The sequence below is a fragment of the Bos taurus genome, chromosome 24 (assembly GCF_002263795.3).
Source record: "Bos taurus isolate L1 Dominette 01449 registration number 42190680 breed Hereford chromosome 24, ARS-UCD2.0, whole genome shotgun sequence".
Taxonomy (NCBI): Eukaryota; Metazoa; Chordata; class Mammalia; order Artiodactyla; family Bovidae; genus Bos; species Bos taurus.
The window spans coordinates 34,866,373-34,887,676 of NC_037351.1; the positions used below are offsets into that span (position 1 = coordinate 34,866,373).

At 41.1% G+C, this 21,304-nt stretch overlaps 1 protein-coding gene across 14 annotated transcripts in view; it reads right to left on the reverse strand.

Annotated features, from left to right (window-relative positions):
- The window catches only part of GREB1L (GREB1 like retinoic acid receptor coactivator), a 244,054-nt gene that overhangs the window by 191,517 nt on the left and 31,233 nt on the right, over nucleotides 1-21,304 (reverse strand). The gene's annotated exons all lie outside the window — the stretch shown is intronic.

A 21,304-nucleotide genomic window follows, 5' to 3' on the forward strand; every position in this document is an offset into this window, starting at 1 on the left:
TAAGAATCTACCTTCCAATGGAAGGGACGTGGTTTCAATTCCTGGTCAGGGAACTAAGATTCCACATGTCTCATGGCTAAAGACCCAGAATATAAACAACAGAAGCAATACTGTAACAGGTTCAATAAAGACTTTAAAAATGGCCCACATCAAAAAAAACTTTTCTTTAAAGACAGGTAGAATGTCACCCAGAGAATGCCAGAAAAATAGAAGAGAGCTGTTTTCCTTAAATATAACTTTCCACATTTCTTTGGAGTTTGAAAAGTATAGGTTATACAAAAGGAGTATTTTTAGCTCAGCTCTCAAAAATCTCCTAGATGTATGCTCAGAGACAAACTATGAAAACAACAATATTTAATTAATATGAAATGTAGCCTTTTCATTTTTAGTTACTATTGATAAGGAAGAAATAACCCTGTTGGCATTCTTCAAAGCTGAGCTCACCACCATTCATTAATATGCAGTGCAAACTGGTCAGCTCAGAGGAGTGGTGCTTGGTCCAAAATCAGCAACCTGGCTGCAGCCCTGCAGGGGTACAGACACGTTCACTGCAGAAATGAGGGACCGTAAAACTGCTCCACAGACAGACACACACCTATTTTCCCCAAGTAGAATAAAATGTTTCTCTGGATAGACTTCTTGTTTATCTGGGTGGGGGGGAATCCTCATAGTCTGTTTTCATCTGTGTGTGCGTTTTAGTTGGTCAGTCATATCCGACTCTTTGCGACCCCATGGACTGCACCCTGCCAGGCTCCCCTGTCCATGGGATTCTCCATGCAAGAACACTGGAGTGGGTAGCCAGTCCCTTCTGCAGGGGATCTTCTCCACCCATGCATCAAACCCAGGTCTCCTGAATTGCAGGCAGATTCCTTACCATCTGAGTTTTCAGCTCACACCACCCAAAATGTCTTATGCACAACAAATAAACAAAAAAAAAAACCCAACAACAACAAAGGCAATAATATTACACTGACTTTAAATAACTTAAAATAAAATTTTAATTTATGATATTCAGGTAGGTTTAAATTTATTTTGATATTCTTTTCCTTTTACCACAGCAAGCCTGCTATAATCTTAGCAGGAGGACTCTTTCTCCTCTTCATCAGATTAGCACCTCTACTCAAATGAAAAGATGGTAATTTTAACTCTCATGCTTGGTTTAGAAATATATTCAAGGGTAGTGTTTCTCTTGTTAAAGGTAGGAGTAAGTCCAAAGATATTTGGCTGCCACAAGAAACAAATGTATTGGGTCTGTTTTTTAAATTAAAATTTATTTTTAGTAACATGTAAAAAAAAATAGATAACTTCAAAGCAGCACAGGTGACACGGTTGAATCTGAATGTCTGATAATAAACAATTACAAATTTTCAAGTCATGTATTAGGGAATATGTATTTCAAATAGCAGTGAACACTGTACTCCATTTTAAAAAAATATTCATTTTATTATCTGGCTGCACTGGATCTTAGTTGCGGCATGTGAGATCTAGTTCCCTGACCAGGGATTGTACCCAGGCCCTCTGTATTGGGACTACAGAGTCTTAGCCACTGGACCACCAGGGAAGTTCCTGTATTCCATTTTAATTAAAGAAAACCCCCTCTCCTCCCCCAGGAGTTACTTTCACTGAGTACCAATAGTGCAGTGGAGTGTGCAGCTCTTTAGAACAACGTGTGCAAGTTCTTGTTCTAAGTTCTGCTGTTGGGAAAAAAATACCATCCATGACTAATTACACGCTCTATTCTATTTCTTAAGCAAACAAATAAAAAACTCAAACTCCAAAAACATTTCACAAAATTAATCTTTTAGAGGGTAAACTCATTTGGAAAGCCATAGCACTAACGGACTGAACATTAGTTCAGTTCAGTTGCTCAGGCGTGTCTGACTCTTTGCGACGCCATAGACTGCAGCACCCCAGACTTCCCTGTCCCTCTCTGTCTCCCAGAGTTTGTTCAAACTCATGTCCATCGAGTCAGTGATGCCATCCAACCATCTCATCCTCTGTGGTCCCCTTCTCCTCCTGCCTTCAATCTTTCCCAGCATCAGGGTCTTTTCCAATGCATCAGTTCTTCAAATCAGATGGCCAAAGTACTGGAGCTTCAGCTTCAGCATCAGTCCTTCCAATGAATATTCAGGACTGATTTCCTTTAGGATTGATTGGTTTGATCTCTTCAACACAGCTTACATTATACTTAACATAGCCTAGATGAAATTCTTTATCCTATGCAATGGAGAGACTACAGAACTACATGACTACAATTAGATTTACAGGGCTTCCCTGGGGGCTCAGTGGTAAAGAATCCTCCTGCCAATGCAGGAGACATAGGTTCAATCCCTGGTCCAGAAAGATCCCCCATGCCACGGAGCAACTAAGAGCCTGTGCTCTGGAGCCTGGGAGCCACAAATACTGAAGCCCACATGCCCTACAGCCTGGGCTCTGCAACAAGAGAAGCCACTGCAATGAGAAGCCCGCACACCGCAACTAGAGAGCAGCAAGCTCCACTCGCCACAGCATGGCCATAAATAAATAAATTAAATTCATAAATATTTTTTAAAAGAATTAGATTTATAGAATGCCACCTAAAAATTGGAATTGAGAATCTCTGGCCTAGTGTTATCACCCACCCTAGGTTCAATCTACTTCAGAGTTATTTTGCTTCAGCCATGACTATAACCCTCAGAACTGTCTCTCACTAAACCACTTCATCTCTCCCGTCTGTGTGCTCAGTTCTCAGTTGTGTTGGACTCCTTGCGACCCCATGGTTTGTAGCCCGCCAGGCTCCTCGGTCCGTGGAATTTTCCAGGGAAGAATACTGGAGTGGGTTGCCAGTTCCCACTCCGGTTCATCTCTCCTATACAAGGCCAAATTTCTAAAAATTTAGACAAAAGACAGTTGAAGGACTAAAAAGAGTGGCTAATGCGCTATCTGGTATCCAAGGACACTGATAATCCTCAAGTCCATGGCTGAAAATGCTAAGTGAGATTTGCCAAAACCTCTCTATAAAGACACTCATTTAAGAACCTAAGAATCTAGGTTCTGGGTTACACACTCCAACCATCTGACAATCACGCCATTCATCTGACGTGACCTTGGGGCAAGTTACTCAATCTTTTTTAGAGCCCGTTTCCTCATCTGAAAAATGAGGTTAATAGTGCTACCGCACAGGATTCTTGTAAAGATGAAACGAGATAGCCTAGGTAAAGAGCTTAGTACTATATTTAGTACATAATGGTACTTAGTAAATAATTCTGCTACTGTTCCGTCTTCACTTCTGCAGCCTCAGGTTTGAGTAGGTATTTATTGTTTGTCTTTTGCTTAAACTCTCATGACTTGGGTCTTGAGAGTCTCACTGTGTTTCACTTTACCACTAAAATCAATCTTAAATATGAAAGCTATTTCCAAAGATACCATTTCAATTGTATTACAAACTCCCCCTTCCTTTTCAAATCTTTTCATTCTACAGAAGAAGAAGAAATTCAAAACATCAGCATCTTTTCTTACCCCTGAGCTTTCATTATAGTCAAACAGATCTCCTAATGGACTCCATGGACAGATGATCCAAGCCCCTGTGTGGGCAGTCATGACAGCCCACCCTCTAATCCAGTGTTACTCGAAGTGTCATACAGCAATTTGACTAAGTAATTTTAGTCTGTCGGATCTAATTTTTTTAAATGGAGGTTATATTTTGTATGTCTTTTTAACTTTCATTTTTCTCATTATTTATGCTTGTCACATGTTACAAAATTATTAGTCTACTTGAATTAAGAAACTGGTGCTTCACCACACACAGTTTGAGAAGCACTGCTTTCATGTACTGTCCTGTTTGATTAAATGCTATCTTCCGAGGTTCCTAGAGCAAACCGAGTCTCCTTTTCCCAATATGGAGGGTTCCAGGTAACCTGACCACTGGAGACAACACTAAGCTCTAAAGAATCCACTCTACCTGAGGGACTCATTGGAAAAAGACCCTGAAGCTGGGAAAGACTGAGGGCAGGAGGGGAAGGGAGCAACAGAGGAAGAGATGGTTGGATGGCATCACCGATTCAACGGACACGAGTTTGAGCAAACTCCAAGAGATAGTGAAGGACAGGGAAGCCTGACGTGCTGCAGTCCATGGGGTCTCAAAGAGTTGGACACAACTTAGCGACTGAACAACTACTTCAGGAGCAAACACAGTCATCTATTATATACCCATGTTAGTTGTTTTGCCCACTGGAATCTAGCTAGATGACAACTTACTATGGCAAGGAATTTAATATAGGATTAATCCATTCAGGATCCCTTCTAGACCTTCACTAAGTTTTTTTCACTCTCTTAATGAGATGATTCAGTTAGAAAAATATTTAAATAAGTGCTCCTACTGCATGAACCCTGAGGACAACATTATGAGGAAGGTCTAGCTGGTCTGTTTTTTTATCAGTAGTGTAGAGTCATCAACATTATCTCCTTATCTGTAAGGGGACTTTTACCAGTGCCTTCTACATGAATCATAAACCCCAGTCACCATATACAAAGCCAGGACAGGAAGCTTCTGTTGAAATTTTTTGATGATCAAGTACATAAAGATGGCCACCTATTTAAGTGGATGTCTAAGTTCCTTCAATATTGAGTCAGAAGTTTAATTTAATAAGCGTGTTCAAGCATTATATGAGGAAGTGATGGTATACCAAGATTAACAATACACAAAGTCCTGACTCAACGAGCTTACAACCTTGTTGAGGGATAATGTAAGTATGCAAATAACTGTCATACAAAGTGACACCTAGTAGGTGCTGTGTGAGATTTATAAAACTCTGTTTATATAGAAGTTCAAAGAAGACCATCTCACATCTTTTTAAATGGAGGTTATATTTTGTATGTCTTTTTAAATTTCATTTTTCTCATTAGTTATACTTGTCATATTTTACAAAATTATTAGTCTATTTGAATGGAAAAGAAAGAAACTGGTGCTTCACCACACACAGTTTGAGAAGCTGGGAGGGTCCAGATAGGTTTTATGGTAGATGGTACATTTGAGAGAAACTTAAGAGGATGGATAAGGCATCAATAGTTCATAGGATGAGGCGGAGAATGAAGAAATGAGCATGAGATTAGTTTTACACACACACACACACACACACACAAACTCATTTGCTTACTGCCCATAAACACCCTCCTCAAAGTCTATGGAAATTGTATTAAAAACTAGTCTGTCATTTGTAAAAGCTGTAACTGTTAAGGAAATCCATTCTCTCATTACTGGATTATACTGTATTTTATGGTTTGTTAACTCAAAAAAGTGAATGTAATAAATCACATTTCCAATATCAGGAAAATGACAGTGGCTCAAAGAGGAGTTCAGTTTCCATTTATACTACTAGCAAGATTCTTTAGCTATGAGATATTAACAAGGATGTCTTTAAGTTAATCAGAGGTGCAGAAGCCAAGAAGAGAACTTGTATCACCTAAGAATTCTCAAGACACTTGAGGAGGGGGCTGAACTGAGGAACAGACCAAGTTGGTTATTAAAGGGAGCAGACTTCCGGGAGGCTGGAGAGCATATGGACATGGAGATCACAATAAAGTAAACACACACAATCTCTACCTGACACTTCATCTCAGCAGACCCCGAGGGTCTCCTTATCTGTTAGCTCCTGCCTGGCTCTAAGTCATGAGCATCCCAGTTACCAAGACCAGGAGATGGAATTTCTTAAGGATTAAAAAGATATGTTCCAACAGTTGTTTCTTTACTCCCCATTTCCCTGGAGCCTGGAAATGATTCTTCTTTTCCATTAAAGTTTTCTTAGTGAAAAATATCCTTTTTGCTACATATCATAAATATTCTTCTTATTTTCTATGTTTAAACCTATCAAACATCTGCCAATGAAGTTGGAAGAACATGGACTTTGGAGAATCAGATGGATGCAGGATTTCCTGGAGTACAGATCACACCCGAGACAGCAGTAGGAGATGAAGCCATGGATGAAGGATTGGAGAATCAATCTAGATGCAAAAATGCCTGGAGTACAGTTGGTTCTATTGTGGATTACTTATACTTGATTATTTATCCAGTGCTTGTTGGGCACACCACATGGATTCTCTCATTTAATCTTCACAACATCTTTAGACAAAAATACACTTACTAAACCCACTTTATATGAGAGGAAACTGAGAGAGAGAAAAACACTTAATTGCTAACATTTATATGAATGCTAACATCTAATGTTCACATGAACCTTTCTCCTTTTCTCTCAGGACTAAGGGCAATGATAACTTCATTGACTGGGAGAACAAGAAAGGCAGATTCCCAAGATACCATTTCAGTGCCCAAAGCAAACACACAAAACAAGACTTTGAGACCTACACATTCAGTGTAATCTCTATCAAAATTCCAACTGTTTTTTTTTGGGGGGGGGGCGCAAAAATTAACATGCTGATTCTAAAATTCACATAGAAATTCAAGGGATCAAAATTTGCCAAAACAGTTTTCCAAAAGAGCAAAGTTGGAAGACTTACACTTCCAATTTCAAAACTGCAGTAAGCCAAAAGCTAAAGTCATCAAGACTGTGCTGTTGGCATAAAAATACACATACAAGTCAGTGGAATACAACTGCGGATTCAGGAAAAAATCCTATCTTTATGGTCAGTTGATTTTTAAAAATATTTATTTGGCTGCACCAGGTCTTAGTTTCAGTACCTGGGATCTAGTTCCCTGACCAGAGATGGAACACAGATCCCCTGCATGGAGAGCAGAGTCTTAGCCACTGAACCACCAGGGAAGCCCTCCATGGTCAGCTGATTTTTGATAAGGATGCCTAGATAATTCAATCAGGAGAGAAGAATCCTTTCAACAAATGGTGCTAAAACAGCTACATATCAACATAAAAAGAATAACGCTTGACTTTATACTATACATAAAAATTAACTCAAAATGGATCATAGACCTAAAACGTGGGAGCTGAAACTACAGAACTCTTACAGGAAAACAAGGTATAAATCTCTGAGATTTGGATTAGGCAACAGTTTCTTAGCCAGGACACCAAAAGCACAATGACAAAACAGGAAACAGACAAACTAGACATCATCACATTAAAAACTCTTATGCTTCAAAGGACACTACTAACAAAATGAATGCTACAGCATGAGTGAATCTTGAAAACATAAAATGAAAATATGGAATATCTAAAATAGGCAAATCTATAGTGATAGGAAGTAGATTAGTGATAGGATGTAGATTAGTAGATTAGTGACTAGGACTGGGGGATTTGGGAGGAAATGGGGGTAATTGCTAATGGGCATGGGTTTCCTTTTGGGGGTTGATAAAAATTTCTAAAATGGATTGTGGTGATGGCTGCATAACTCTGGATATGCTAAAAACCATCGGATTGTACATTTTGAATGAGTGAATTTTATGACATGTGAATTATATGTCAATAAAGTTATTAAAAATAATAGGCCCTTGAATCAACTAGAAGGTGAAAGGCTGATAGGCTCCCCACTAAGGGGAAGGAACTGGAGTGCTCCCTGCCCCTCATACTGAGTGTTCCTGGCCACTCAGGGTCTGAAAGGGGAGACAGAGAGAGAGAAAGAAGTAGCTGTCAATGAGGGAGCTAATTTTACAACTTGGACAATCTTTTAAAATTACCCTTTAGAGTGTTGGCGGGTCTTCCCCAGTGGCTCAGCAGTAAAGAATCCGCCTGCCAATGCAGGAGATGCAAGACTTGGGTTCAAGCCCTGGGTTGGGAAGATCCCCTGGAGAAGGGAATGGCAACCCACTCCAGCATTCTTGCCTGGAGAATCCCCATGGACAGAGGAGCCTGGTGGGCTACAGTCCATGGGGTCACAAAGGGTTGGACACGACTTAGCAACTACACAATGAGCACAAAGTGCTGGTGACAAGGTTTCAGGTGTCATGCCCTGGTTACAGGATACAGGGCAACGAAGTGAAAGTTGCAGACAGTACACGCTGTTTCTCAGGAGCCAACTTGACCTTGGGCTTCCTGAGCCCCCACCACCTAACTCATTCACTGAGCACAGCATCCTAGACAGGTGGCTGCTTTCTATCTCTATAGACATAATTTATAGTTTCAACACAAACTAAAAATAAAAATGAATCACATGTTTATGTATAACCCAGAAAAGTCAGAATGGACGTATACCAAAGTTTTATAAGTGGTCTATTTATAATTAATTTATAGGTTATTTATAATATATAATATAATTATAAATTAATGTATAATTTATAGATAATTAAACTTTAAAAATATTTTTTCTGAAGTTTTAAACCAATTAACATCTATTGCCTATAGAGAAGGGTATTGGATTTCCTTTCCTCTTAAAAAAAGATATATAAGAACTTCCCTGGTGGTGCAGTGGATAAGAATCCGCCTGCCAATGTAGGGGACACAGGTTCAATCCCTGGTCCAGGAAGATTCCACGTGCTGCGGGGCAACTAAGCTCATGTGCCACAACTTCTGAGCCCTCTCGCCAAGAACCTGTGCTCCACAAGAGAAGCCATATCAGTGAGGAGCCCACGCACTGCAAGGAAGAGTAGCCCCTGCGCACGGCAACTAGAGAAAGCCCGTGTGGAGCAATGAAGACCCAGCACATCCAAAAATAAATAGTAATTCAAAAACAATAAATAAAAAGGATATATGAGAGTTTCACATAAATGACAGAGTATACTTCCATTTCTATCAAAGCTAAAAGCACAGCAAAGGGTTTTTAAAGACATGAAATCATCAGGACCAAAGAGCACAGAAACAAACGCAACAAAAGATTTAAACTGGAAAGCAAATGGATCAGCAAATGACCACACAGAATTGAGAAAGCTGAATCCCATGTTAAGTTTTAGAAACAACCAGTTTACACAGTAAACCACACACCTCCCCCAAAGGTACTGCAAGGTTGGGTTCCAGGTATGAGGATAAAGGTGAGGCTAGAAACTGGAGGATTAACTGAAATTCTTCCCCTGTGGCTCAGCTGGTAAAGAATCTGCCTGCAATACGTGAGACCTGGGTTCAATCCCTGGGTTGGGAAGATCCCCTGGAGAAAGGAAAGGCTACCCACTCCAGTATTCTGGCCTGGAGAATTCCATGGACAGTCCATAGGGTCACAAAGAGCCGGACACGACTGAATGGCTTTCACTTCACTTCTTTTAAGATTCAGATAAGTCGCAGAGCCCTTCCCCAAATCTAAGCAGGTAACTATCTCCTGCATCTGTAGAAAGCTGGACAGCCACAGTTGTCCCGGAGGGAGTAGGGCAGGGGTGAGGGTGGGGGGTGGGGTGAGGGGAAAGCCGTACCAGTCGGCTAAACAGGGGGATCAGATGAGCATTTTATATACTAATAACTGAGTCCACCCACTGCCAAACGGCTTTTCCAGCTCAGCTTCCAAACAAACGGTAACCCGTTTTTCACCATCAAGAGAGAAGGTCAGAAGATTTTTCTCTGGAGAAAAATCTAACCAGCCCAAGAGGAAAGTCTTAACATACCAACACTAAGTACTCCTTGGTGAAATGACCCACAGGCGGCAGGCCTCACCATGCGATCAGAGCTTCTTATCAGCTTTATGGGGCACTGCTCTTAAGTAAGACCAGACAACCAGGATCACCAGACAGACGAGGAACATCTCAGACCCAAAAGATAGGGACCGAAACAAACAAATGAAAAGCAATCTGGAGAAAAAACAGTCTCTAGAGAGAGAAAAAGGTGTTTAAACATGTATCATTAATATATTCTGAGACAGAAGAGAACACATGTCTAAATCAATAACAGGTAAATATAAAAATATATTTTACCCCATGAGTTGAAAACTTATGTCCATACAAAAAAATCTGCATATACATGTTTCTGACAGCTTTATTCATAATTCCCAAAACTGGAAACAATCAAGACTTCAAAAGGTGAACAGATAAACTGTGGTATATCCTTACAGTGGAATATCATTCACTGATAAAAAAGAAGTCATTAAGCTACAACAAGACACAGAGGAAATACAAACGTATATTGTTAAGTGAAAGAAGACAGCTTAAAATGGCTACATATTTATATGATTCCAACTATATTAACGTTCAGGAAAAAACAAAACTACAGAGACAGTGTAAAGATCAGCGGTTGCCAGGGGCTTGTGGGGAGGAAGAGTGACTAGGCAGAGGACAGGAAACTTTTAGGGCAATGAAACTCTTCCGTATGATACCGTAATGGTAGACACATGACATTAAACCTTTGTTAAAACCCATAGAGGTGTACAGTACTAACAGTGAAGCCTAATGTAAACTAGGAACTTTAGTTCGTAATAAAGTATCGGTGTTCATTCATGAATAACTTTCATTCATCAAACAAATATACTACACTAATGCAAGATATTAAGAACAGGGCAACTTATGGGGGAGGCAGAACTAGAGTGGGTATCCAGGAGCCCTCTATACTTTCTGCTCCATTTTTCTGTAAACCTAAAATTGCTCTAGAAAACAAAGTTTATAGTTGTGTGTGTGTGTGTGTTTGGCTGCCCTGCACAGCATATGGGATTCTAGTTCCCCAACCAGGGATCAAACCTGTGCCCCCTGCATTGGAAGTGCAGAGTCTTACCAATGGATCACCAGGGAAATCCCTAGAAAACAAAGTTTATAAACTAAAATAAGGCAAAACAACAGTGAAGTACTCTTTAAAACACCTGCTAAATTAGCAATGAAACTGGTACTCTTACACTTCAAGGGGAACTATTATTGGAAGACTCCTCTGGGAAGTCATTATGAAAGTATAACTTTCAACTACCGTAAGAAAAAAGCACAAAGTATGACGGGGAAAAATCCACAGTACCAAGTAAAAAAATGGATCTCATCTAAATTACCCAATAGGCCAATGGTTAAGTAAATTATGGTGTATCATTAGATGATATCAGGTGAAAGTGAAAGTGTTAGTCACTCAGTCGTGTCTGACTCTTTGTGACCCCATAGACTGTAGCCCACCAGGCTCCTCTGTCCATGGGATTCTCCAGGCAAGAATACTGGTGGGTTGCCATTTCCTCCTCCAGGGGATCTTCCCGACCCAGGTAGTGATTTTATTTTATAAAAATTACAATTCAAACTATTTAGTAACATTATAGAAAAATTTTCATGAGAGAAATACTAATTTTAAAAGCAAGATACAAAATTATATATGCAATTATAATTATTAAAAAATTTCTGTAAAATGCTGTGTGAAGTTGGTGAGATTATAATTCCCCTTTTCCTCTATTTTTCAAATTTTCTAAAATGTTACATTTGACTTAAACAAGGAAAGGGTTTGAAGTGATAAGGCAAATTGCATTGTGGGAATTACTGTAATATAATATTGGATTTAGTAATATCTCAATGATACTTTCTTACCCTCCGGAAGACTTAAACCTTAAAGGATTACATTTACAATAAGTTTTTGAGGGAAGAATTAGAGAAATATGGAGTTAGTTGTAGATCATTGACTTTATAGGACATGTGTTCGTTGTATGGGAACTATTACTATTACAAAGTGACTATCAAGATATTCTAATGTGCATTAATTTCAAATTTCCAAAAGTCTTGAATTAACTTAAAAAAAATCATTAGTCTTGGCACTAAGACAATTTGAATTTACAATACATAACTGATCAATTTCTGGTCTGAGGGTGACATACACATCTTTTTTTTATGACTTCTGACTGCCATTCTATTCATTCAAATCTAGGCTCTGAAGATCATAATTCCTCTACATTATAACACAACATGACTGGTGTTTTCTCCCTTGCCTGTTTTTATAGTTGGTGTTACAAATTGTTCAAGGCTTAGTAATCTGACTTAAACATTCTCAGAACACTTGATACTAGAACATTTTAACTTAGAACATCTCACGCTGTGTTCCCAGAGCTGCCAAGAACCAAGAATTCAGGTACTAGCTGAAACTGTGCTAAGTGCTAAACATAAAATCTTCAGTGGTTACTGCTAAACTTCCCGTTTTGAGGAGAATGCTGCCGTAGGCTCTGCAACCGACACTCTACAAGCCGAAAAGGCGTCGGTACTAAATAAAAAGTCATCTGTCATAGCTACTTAATGAGTTTCAACAGGCCTCATGAGTTTTTATTGTTTTAGCAACAGACTCTAGAAAAGGAGAAAGTTTTCTGCACTTCATCATCCAGCCAATTTCCTATCCTCAGTTCATTTCAGAGGACAACCCACTGACTGATTAGTCGTGATTTCTGTTGGGAACACCTGAATCCCAAAGAGGTTCCATCCTTTCTTGTTTTCCCTCGTCTTCCTTACTTCCACTGTCCCACACGTTTATTGAGCAAACTCAGCGTACTGAACGCAGAGTTACAGAGCTAAAAAGGTTGTCCCTGCTCTTGAGAGGCTCAAAATGAGATTAGGCAGAGATCAGTCAAGGAGCATAATGGCACAGAGGTTCACAAAGTGTGACGAGGGATAGGGTGGTACCATGTAGATTGGCAAAACGGGGGTAAAAGGGAGCTGAATTTTGCAGGATTCAGTTTGCAATGATCTTAGGACATCCAGGCATGTGGAACTCCTTGTAGGCACTCCTAGTAGGCACTCTAAGGCGACTGAGAAAAACGGTCCAGAGTGGGGATAGAAATTTGTGAGTCAGTGGTATAGAGGCAATGAGTTTGCCGAGGAGAGGAGAAAGGCTGGCCCCAGGATAGAATTCTACTTAAGGTGGGGATGAGTAGCAGCATGCAAAGCTCTTGAGGGAAAGCAAAGAAGAAAACCCGAGGAGAGGAGTACCAACAAAGTGAAGGCAGTTGTAAGAATGAGGTTAACTGTATCATAAACTCAGATGCGTCCAATAAGACAGGGATGCAAGGGGGGCACTTTGCATGGAGACTTGGCCAGAGCACCCTCATGAGCTTCATGGGAGGTAAAGCATATGACACTATGAGGAAGTGGTGACAAGCCAGGAGCATGTGCTCAAAAACTTGGCTGTGAAGGTAAAGAGAGATGTGTGGCCACAGTGGTGAGGCGTGTAGAGTCCAAGGAATCACCATCATCTCTTCTTTATTTTTCTCTCCTTCCATCCTCCTCTTTGGCTTTATCTCATCTTCCTTTCTCTCTCTTTATTCTTTCCTTCTTTCATTTTTTTATAGGAAGACCAGAGGTGAAATAGGTTTAAGCTACAGGCAAGGAAAACAGTTTAGAAGCAAATGTTGAAAATAGAGCAGGAATGGACCTCCCTCGTGGTCCAGTGATTGGGAGTCTTCATGCCAATGCAGGGCACCCAGATTCGATCCCTGGTCTGTGAGGATTCCACTTGTCAGGGGAAGCTGAGCCTGTGCACCACAGCTACTGAGCCTGAACACTAGAGCCCACATTCTGCAACAAGAAGAGCCGCTGCAATGAGAGGCCCATGCACCGCAGAGAGTAGCCATCAATCACCACAACCAGAAAAAAAAAAGCCCATGCATAGCAACAAAGACCTAGCGCAGGCAAAAATAAATAATAAATTAAAATTTGGAAAAAGAAAGCAGGAAGAAGGTATCACAAATGAATTCCTCATCTTAGGAATCAGAAGAGGTTGGGATCCGGTATTTACTGCATGAAGTCTTCTTTTTTTTTCCTTTGTGATGTAGAAGCAAGTTCATTTTCAGATAGCTAAGAAGAGAACAGGAATGGTAAAGTGAGAGAGGAAAGTTTAGGCAGGGCAGCTGTGAGATGTACTTGGAGAGGAGCCAACTTGGGGTCCCGTAGGAATTCCGAACAGAGTTCCTAGCAGAGGAAAGAGATCACGAATTGTAGTTATATCACCAATTGCTCTAGTTGTGTGAATTTCCCCAGAAAAAGTCAACAACCTGGATGCAAGAGGAGAGAAAAGTAGATGATTGGAGCGTCAGGTATTGATAAAACCCAGAGAATGTGTCTTGAAAGCACTGAAGACGCGAAGGTGTTTCCCATGGAAGAGACAGGGCTGCAGAGGAAGGTAAGGTTAAGAAAGACAGGTCAACAGGAGGACTGACTCAGCAGGAATAAGTCTATAAAAGAGGACAGACGCCTACAGGCATTCAACCCAAGATGAGTTCAGTATCAAACAGGATGGAGGTGAGGGAGAGACCTCAAGAGCCTAATCAGACCACCTAAAGCCATTCCAAACAGAAGAGACTCTCTTGTTTTTCAAGACCACCAGAAGGGGATATTCCTCCACATCAGAGGTCAAGGAACCTTTTCTGTAAAGGACCAGATAGTAAAGAGTGCAGCCTTTGACAGTACAATTATTCAACTCTGCCACCGTAGCTTAAAAGCAGCCATGGACAATATGCACATGAATGAGCGTAGCTATACTCCAACAAAACTTCGTTTTCAAAAACAGATGGTGGACTGCATTCAGTCCAGGACCAGTTTGTTAACCCCTGCCCTAGACTATTTTCTTTGGGGGGATTTGTTCCTTTTTATTGATTGTAAGAATGCTTTATACATGGAGTATTAACACTTTGTCTATTTACATACACTATCTTATTTATAGTTTTCATTTGGGATATTTGGGGGAAACGTAAAAGTTTAAAAAAATGCATGTTCACGTAGTCAAATCTATCAATCGTTTCCCTTGTTTTTGACTTTATAATCAGGATTAGAATGGTCTTCCCTACAACATTACATTTTTTTTCCCCTATAACTTTTACATGTAGTATGTGTGTGTGACAGATTAGAACAGAGACTCTGGAGCCAGGATGCCTCGATAGTGGTTTCGTCCCTAAGTCGTGTCCGATTCTTTGCGACTCCTTGGACTACAGTCCGTCAGCCTTCTCTGTCCATGAGATTTTCCCGGCAAGGATACTGGAGTGGGTTGCCATTTCCTCCTCCAGTGCATCTTCCTAACCCAGGGATCGAACTCACGTCTCCTACACTGCAGGTGGGTTCTTTACCACTGAGCCATAGTGCCTGTAGTCCCATCATTATCTAAGCATCCATTGCTCTAACTGTAAAACTGCAAAGGGGGACTCGCTCCTAGTTTAAAGGGCTGTTTCAAAGACTGAATGAGTAAAATCTGTGCAATATAATGAAAAGTGCTTCAATCAGGGCTTGACACATAGTACCAGCTAAATGTTAGCTATTATTATTTTGGTATCTTAAATTCATATGAAATTTCAGATTTAAAAAGTGAATCTGAAGTCAAATTCTATTTTTCCCTCCACTTATCTAACTCCATCTCCTACCACATTTTCTCAATCTAACTTCTAAAATGTAACCAATATTTTCAGGGTTTTTCTCTTTCACTCTTGTTACAGGGTGGTATTCTTTTTAGTTTACAAATAAAAATGGTACTTCACTGAAAGTATATCCTTGGTATTCATATTTTAGTCCTTGGCTAAAAGGTCAAGCTAAAGGGTTTATTATATGCTGCCATCTAAATAGCTAAGTTCTGAAACTTCCCTGCTGGCCCAGTTGTGAAGACTTTGCACTTCCAATGCAAGTGGTGCAAGTTTGATCCCTGGTTGCAGAGCTAAGATCCTGGTGGTGCCTGCCAATGCAGGAGCCACAGGGGATGCAGGTTTGATCCCTGGGGTGGGAAGATCCCTTGGAGAAGGGAATGGCAACCCACTCAAGTATTCTTGCCTGGAGAATTCCATGGACAGAGGAGCCTGGCGGACTACAGTCCATGAGGTCGCAAAGAGCTGGACACGAATGAGCAACTGAGCTTGTTTTCAGCAATCAAAAACCCCAAACAACAGCTAAGTTCTTTTTTCTCTTTTATTGAGTCACATGAGCTAATGTATTAAAGCAAGGGTCCAATGAGGTGCATGAGGCCTGGGCATGTCTAACTCTGGGCCTGTCCCCCTCCAACCTGATAACCCTGATCTTTTTCAGGTCCTCCCAGCTATCAACCCCCAAGAACCTTCACATATTCTCAAGTGCACTTTCCCAATTCTCCTCTAGCTTTGTCTCACTTTTTCTTTTCATCTCAACACAAACAGTACCCCCTGAGAAACATTCTTAAATATCTAATATAAATTATGTGCTCCCTGTTACTCTTTGCTTTTCTGGTGTTCATCCCAATTATAAATCATACAGGTAATTACAGTCTAGTATGTTTATTGATGTCTTCTGTTTGAGTGAGAACTGACTGAATATTGATTGAGTTAATGAATAGACAATTTAAATAGTATTACAAATATTACTGGTGAAATGAAAACATCACCAACTTGCTCTCCACGGATGTGAAATTTAAGGTCACTCAAATGGAAATATGTTTAATCTATTTATGAAAAAATGTTAAGATCTTTTTTTTGGTGGTGCATGTGGCATGCGAGGTCTTCCCTGACCAGGGATTGAACCCACACACTCTGCATTGGGAGCTTGGAGTCTTAAGCACTGGACACTGTGGAAGTCCAAAATTTTAAGATTTTTGCCTCAAAAGCATTCGTATGAGCATAAACCATCACTTGAATGAACTGCTGGCAAACAATTAACATGTAGCAATAGCGTCTAGTTGTATACAAATATATATATACAAAGAAAAAATATATATATAAAGGAAAAACATATCTTTATAAATATTCTATAAATCAACACTTTCATGAATTCAAAACTAGCCTTTTCTCCCTTTAGTCTGCTTTGAAGTTTTACTATTGTCAATACGTCATTCACGCATTTATCCATTTAATTATTCATTCAATTACATGTTCATTGACTATCTTCTTGGCATTAAGCCCTGGTGACTGAAAGATGAACTGAACCTGGTCTGTTCCTCTGAGAATTTACAGCCAAGTGAGACACATGCTAACTGGTTATCATGGCCAAGGAGCAGCACACACAGAATTAAAAACAGCAGGCTGCCTACTGTCTTGAGAAGTCAGGAAGGCTTTTTGGAAATGACGTGCTTAGGACTTTATGTGTTAGTCACTCAGTCATGTCCGACTCTTTGCGACCCCATGGACTATAGCCCTCCAGGCTACTCTGTCCATAGAATTCTCCAGACAAGAATACTGGAGTGGATTGCCATTCCCTTCTCCAGGGGATCTTCCAAACCCAGGGATTGAACCCGGGTCTCCTGCATTGCAGGCAGATGCTTTACCAGCTGAGTCACCTGAGACTTTAATTCTCCATATTGTAACTATCTATAAAGAGGAATGTTTGGTGAAAAGATTTTGAAGAAATACCAAAAGACAGTAAATCTCATTTATTTATAACTTTTTATGAAACAAAAACTTTCACATCTGTAAAGAATGCCTTTATTCATTTTGTCAGCTGTCTTCTGTGACAACTAGATTTGAGTTGATTGCAGTGTAACAGAAGCTGACTAGAGGCTCAGCAAACCCACCTCTCTCCCTTGAGACGTGGGAGAGCATTTCCTAGTTCTCACAGTAGAATGTGCCTGACATGGTGGCCAAGACAGGTAAGTGTTGTGTGCTTTCCCTGTGCTCTTCTTCCTTCTAGAGCAACCTTGGCGGCTGAAATCAGAAGATGGAAGTTGGACAAGACAGAAGGAGACCGGATCCCTGAGCAAATGTGAAGACCTCACCACGATGGACTGAAGTGTCAGCAAGTAATTAATTAAACTCCTGAAAAGTTGAGGATATTTGTTAAAGCAGTCAGCTCATTTGGATGAATCACGACACTATGAGGGTAGTACGCAGTCACTCAGAACTGTAAAGAAGACGATGATGACAGCTACTCTTAGTCCCTTTTCTAACACCCACCTCTCTTCTTTGCTAATAGGACTCTGATTCTGTTCAGCATGCTAATAAATACAGCTCCAGCCAAAGGATTTTGACTGCTCTAATGTGCTAAGTCACTTGAGTCGTGTCCAACTCCTTTGAGACTCCACAGACTGTAAGCTGCCAGGCTCCTTTGTCCATAGGATTCTCTAGGCAAGAATACTGGAATGGGTTGCCATTTCTTCCTCCAGGGGATCTTCCTGACCCAGGGATTGAACCCATGTCTCTTACGTCATCTGCACTGGCAGTGGGTTCTTTACCACTAGCACCACCTGGTCTAAGCTCATCTTGAAAACTCTGTTCCCCACCTTTAGCCTTCCCAGCAGTGAGGCATGGCCATGCAGCCTGGTTCTAGCCAAGGTGACCTCAGGGGAGTGGGTTACAGCAGTTTCTGGGGAAGGTTTTCCTCTCCTGATTAAAGGGGGCCTACATGGATGACCTATTGAAAAGCAGAGATATTACTTTGCCAACAAAGGTCTGTCTAGTCAAGACTATGGTTTTTCCAGTGGTCATGTATGGATGTGGGAGTTGGACTGTGAAGAAAGCTGAGAGCCAAAGAATTGATGCTTTTGAACTGTGGTGTTGGAGAAGACTCTTGAGAGGCCCTTGGACTGCAAGGAGATCCAACCAGTCCATTCTGAAGGAGATCAGCCCTGGGATTTCTTTGGAAGGAATGATGCTAAAGCTGAAACTCCAATACTTTGGCCACCTCACGCGAAGAGTTGACTCACTGGAAAGACTCTGATGCTGGGAGGGATTGGGGGCAAGAGGAGAAGGGGACAACAGAGGATGAGATGGCTGGATGGCATCACTGACTCGATGGACGTGAGTCTGAGTGAACTCTGGGAGCTGGTGATGGACAGGGAGGCCTGGCGTGCTGCGATTCATGGGGTCGCAAAGAGTCATACACGACTGAGCGACTGAACTGAACTGAACTGACATGGATGACATCACTCTCATCCCTTCTTCCTTCTCCTTCACTCACAAAGTGACCTACATTCTGAACTAAGATAATAAAATGCATTTGAACTAACAGAGCATGTTTGCCAATGCCATAAATCTGTGGACTGATATGGGATAGTCATGGAAAGAGGAGCGCGTACCCCATCTAAAGGCATTCAAAGATAATTTTTTATTTAAACGCTGACATGACAAAATGAAGGCCTCAATGGACCATGGCCACTCAGATCATGAAATCTGAAACATAAAGGGCTATTAATTTAACACTAACTCTTAATATTTTTGTCATCATTTACTGCTTCCCAGATGGCTCAGTGGTAAAGAATTTGCCTGCCTGCACAGGAGATATGGGTTTGATCCCTGGATCGGGAAGATCCCTTGGAGTAGGAAATGGCAACCCACTCCAGTATTCTTGCCTGCAGAATTCCATAGTCAGAGGAACCTGGTAGGTACAGTCCATGGGATCACAAAGAGTTGGACATGACTTAGTGAGTAAACAACAACAACTGAATATATTAATAGCTTATCCTTCACACTTTGTTCATGTGCTTCTTTAAATCAGTATAACACACTGGCTAAAAGCTTAGGTTTTGCAGTCAGACTACCCGGATTCAGATCCTGGCTCTGGCATTTACCATGTGAACTTGAAAGTGTTAGTCACTAATTCGTGTCTGACTCTTTGAGACCCCATGGAATTTACCATTTGAACTTGAAAGTGTTAGTCACTAATTCGTATCTGACTCTTCGACCCCATGGACTGTAGCCTGTCAAGCTCCTCTGTCCATGGGATTTCCCAGGCAAGAATACTGGAGTGGGTTGCCATGCCCTCCTCCAGGGGATCTTCCCAACCCAGCGATAGAACTCTGGTCACCTTCATTACAAGTGGATTCTTTACTGCCTGAGTCACAGAGAAGCCTTATGTGAACTTAAATGCTACTAAGCTTTGTAGATTTTTTCCATTATAAAATGGAGATAATAATAACATGCTTCGAAGGATGATGATAAGGATTAAATGACACCGTCATTATCAGGTTCTGAGAAGAGTATTCGGCACATATGCTTAATAAATAAAAGCTTTTATCTTTACTCCAGATTTCATCTACACACCTTCAAGCAGTGAAATAATCCATTTTCTGAGAGGGGAGATCTCTGCTTCTTCTGAGTGCAAGTGTGCTTTATGTTCAGGGCCTCCTGGTGAGTGAACTAAAGAATAATTAAGATTGTGTGACAGCCTTTGGACTGCCTGGGTTTTAAGCAGGGTTAAAATAACATCACAGCTAAGTTGTTTTAAGTCGAGGATTAGAGTCAATGACTAAGAGTCAAGGGCGGGCTGGGAGAGGACAGCGGTGGCTGCACCCTTCATCCCTGTGAACTCTTCTGCCCTGGACGTGTGGACTCTGGAGCCTCACCCCGACAAGATGATAAAGAGACAAGAGCAAGTAATGGCCACAGATGATAATCCTCCCAGCGGCAGCAAGTCGGGCTCCGCTCCCACCTCTCCATTCACCTCCCCCATGCTTCTCCGAAACGGATTATCCACCATTACAAGGACATAGCCCACCTCCACATGTTCTGCCTTCACATCTCTGCAAGTGCTACTCCCTTCCCTAAAAAATCCACCAGCATGCAAGAGAGACTCCAGGTCATGAAAATGATTGCAATACAGAGACACCCCCCAAAAATGTTTAACTTTTATGCCTTTGGACTGCAAGGAGATCAAACCAGTCAATCCCAAAAGAAATCAATCATGAATATTCATTGGGAGGACTGATGCTGAAGCTGAAGCTCCAATACTTTGACCACCTGATGGGAAGAGCCGACTCATTAGAAAAGGCCCTGATGCTGGGAAAGATTGAAGGCAGGAGGAGAAGGGATGACAGAGGATGACATGGTTAGATAGCATCACTAACTCAATGGCCATGAGTTTGAGCAAGCTCCGGGAGATGGTGAAGGACAGGAAAGCCTGGTGTGCTGCAGCCATGGGGTTGCAGAGTCGGACACTGAGTGACTGAACAACAACAATATATGCTCTTACTATTGTCACTGGAATCAGAACAGGCTGACAGATAAAAATGTTTAATGTGTATTAATAGCCCAGGTTTCTTGGCAGATGAAAGATCCTAAACAAAATTCACATATTAACATGGCTTTCCTTCTGAAACTGGAGGAGGAAATGGCAACCCACTCCAGTATCCTTGCCTGGAGAATTCCATGGACAAAGAAGCCTGGTTGGCTACAGTCCATGGAGTCACAGACAGTCAGACACTACTGAGCGACTCACACACACACACTTCCTTCTGAAAAAGGGCAAGTGGAGTTTTATCTTTGCGTGCATTCATATTCAGTATATTTATTGTCACTATACATAGTGAATGTATCCAACAGGAAAAAAAAAAAAAAAACACCCCATCTAGCCTGTCAAAACCCTATTCATTTCTGAGTCTAGCATTAAGTCCTCCTTTTTCAAGATAGAATCTCTAGTTTCCCTCTCAAATAGTCTCTCTGACTTTTCTGAATTCTTGCTGAACATTCAAATATTTTTAATACCTACTATGAACTTGGAATTATTCCATGTGCTGAGGGGACATGGTCTTCTGAGTCTCTTGCTTGGCAGGTGGATTCCTTACCACTGAGCCAGCTGGGATGCCCCCATTACATCGCTGCTGCTGCTGCTGCTGCTGCTGCTGCTGCTGCT